Source organism: Sinocyclocheilus rhinocerous, unplaced genomic scaffold (genome assembly GCF_001515625.1).
Source record: "Sinocyclocheilus rhinocerous isolate Xijiao unplaced genomic scaffold, SAMN03320098_v1.1 scaffold2051, whole genome shotgun sequence".
NCBI lineage: Eukaryota > Metazoa > Chordata > Actinopteri > Cypriniformes > Cyprinidae > Sinocyclocheilus > Sinocyclocheilus rhinocerous.
The window spans coordinates 192610-195269 of NW_015662256.1; the positions used below are offsets into that span (position 1 = coordinate 192610).

The 2660-nt window shown below is 41.4% G+C and overlaps 1 protein-coding gene across 1 annotated transcript in view; it reads right to left on the reverse strand.

The window, feature by feature from the left end:
* cyyr1 (cysteine/tyrosine-rich 1) overlaps positions 1 to 2660 on the reverse strand; it is a 22188-nt gene that overhangs the window by 4358 nt on the left and 15170 nt on the right. The gene's annotated exons all lie outside the window — the stretch shown is intronic.

The window sequence follows — 2660 nt, forward strand, 5'->3', positions numbered from 1 at the left end:
TTCTATTCTTGGAATTGCGAGTTTACATCTTGCAATTCAGACTTTATCGGAATTGTGAGATAAATTCACAATTGCAAGAAAAAAAGTCTGAATTATGAGATAAAAAAAGTCACAATTACCCTTTACCCTTTATATTCCATGGCAGAAATAAGCTTTCATAGGGTCCACATGTGTGATGGGGAAAACAAACATACAAATGCATAGCCCAGCACACATTCTTACCCCTCTCCCCTACCTCTTCTTTTCCCTTTTTCTGATCCAACTACTCCTCTCCCTCCTAGAACTATTCCTCTTCCTCTCCCAGACATTTTCTCTCTCGCTCTGATTCTTTGTGTTGTTCTGCATCCACAAAACCAATTCAAAGAGGTCTTTTTTTACTCTATGTTGATGTAATGGAAAGAGCATAAACACCTGACTATTCCCCCAAGACTGGAATCAACTTTTTCTAAATATTCCAGTGATCTGTTACTTAAAAATGCCTATCAGATGTTACAATATTTTATATAGAGATATTTTTTCAATACTTGTGAGCTGCTGTTGTTGCAGAAGTAGAGGCTTTACATTATATTTAAAGTTTGGAACATTAGGTCTTCATTTCTGTCATGCTGTGTTTAAGCATTTGTGAAAAAGATAAGAAAGATCTATGATTTTGGTATAGGGTAAGCTTGTGTGAAAATAAAATTTAAGCATTTTAGAAACGTGTTAATTTACTGAATATTGTGTGAAAACAACATGAATTGTGTTAATGGTATGGTCACAACAGACTGATGTTGTGCTAATTGTGTATAGAGTTTTGAAAATGTGACTACAGATTGGACAAAATGATGTTAGCAATTGGAAAAAACTGTAAGTTATGAAAACGTTACTTTTGACTGTTCCCTGAATGTTCAAAAACTCCAGCTTTTAAAATGTTTTAAGAGAACATTCTATTTTTTCATTTTGCAAACATTATGGGAAAGTTACTTTTGAATGTTCTATAAACGTCATGAAACAAGTACTAACATAAAAAATGTTAGATGAATGTCCAACTAAAATGTTTTATAAAAACATAAGTATAAATAATGTTTTTGTGCTAACGTTTTGAGAACATTATTACCATTTTTTTTAATTGCTTACACACTAAAAGTTGAAACCATTCATTCATATACGGAATCTTCAGACCAAGTCTGCAAAACTGCAAGCATATTAACAAACTTTTAGCAAAACGTTAAACACAGTTCTCTACATTAGACACATGATTCATTTGGCAAACACTGCCTTTTAAATGGCACACTTATTTACTGGTTACCTACATCCATTGATCATGTGTGAAAACATTTATACATAATTAGTTCACTCAGAAATCAAATCTCAATGTTTTGAGGAAGAAATACAGTTTTTCTGAATTGCTAAAACACATTTCTTGAAACCATCACTCATTTTCACGAAACCTTAAACACAAATCCAAATACTCAAACTAAATTCACGAAACCTCTGACTCTTCCATCAAAATCAAACAATCACTGCAAAACCATTTCACTTGCACTCAAAATCAAACGGTGCTCTCAGATCACACACACACATGAGTCAATAACGAAAAACACTACAGAGCATTCATTAGACACTACAGAGAAAAATGGAGAACACAGCTTCCCTTTCGAATTGGGATCTCGCTTATACTTCGAGTGTAAACTAAACGAGCCAATGCACATTGGCATGCGATTATTGCATCCAGCTGCCGCTGATCACAGCGTGAGTATAAGTAGGCAGCCAGTGCAGCGCATATTCAGCTTTTCGCTTCGGAACCAAACGATCACATCGTTCTGCTCCTGACAACTCTACTGAGAGAAGAAGACTGAACGAGTCTCTTTGAGAGCTTTTCGTGTTGGCGGTACGGCGCTTCAGCAGTGGTGGTTTCCCGTGTCGAGTGGCTCTTTGAGAGCTCTTCGTGTTGGCAGCAGCGGGCGGTTCGAGAGCATCGTCAAAGGCCCTACTCACGCACCCTCTGCCAAACCATGGAACCAGGTAAGTGTTGCACTGCACACTCAGACCCCTCTCCAGGTCCCTGCGTTCCACATCGCTGCTCCACCGCGGGTACGTCGGTGGTCCTGCTGGTCCAGCTTGTGTGGTGTCTGGGTACCTGGCTACCCATACCGTCTCGCTGGTTCCTGCGGACCATCAGACTCGGCTATGCCCCCCCAAGTTCAGTGGCATCCGCTTCACATCAGTGAAGGCGGCTGATGCTCCTGTCTTGCATGCGGAGATCGCAGTCCTACTGGCAAAGGATGCGATAGAGCCGGTCTTTCCAGCCGATATGGAGATGAGGTTTTACAGTCCCTACATCCTTGTACCCAAGAAAGGCGGTGGGTTACGGCCGATCTTGGACCTGCATCTTCGGGTGCATCCGTCCCTGAGATTGGTTTGCAGCGATCGACCTGAAGGACGCGTACTTTCATGTGTCGATCTTTCCGCACCATAGACCATTGCTGCGGTTCGCATCCGAAGGACCAGCATATCAGTACGAGGTCCTGCCCTCCGGGCTGTCCCTGTTGCCCTGTGTCTTCACGTAAGTTGCGGAGGCACCCCTTGTTCCCTTGAGAGAACAGGGCTTTCACATTTTCAACTACCTCGACGACTGGCTCGTACTAGCTCAGTCTCAGGATCAGTTGTGTGCACACAGG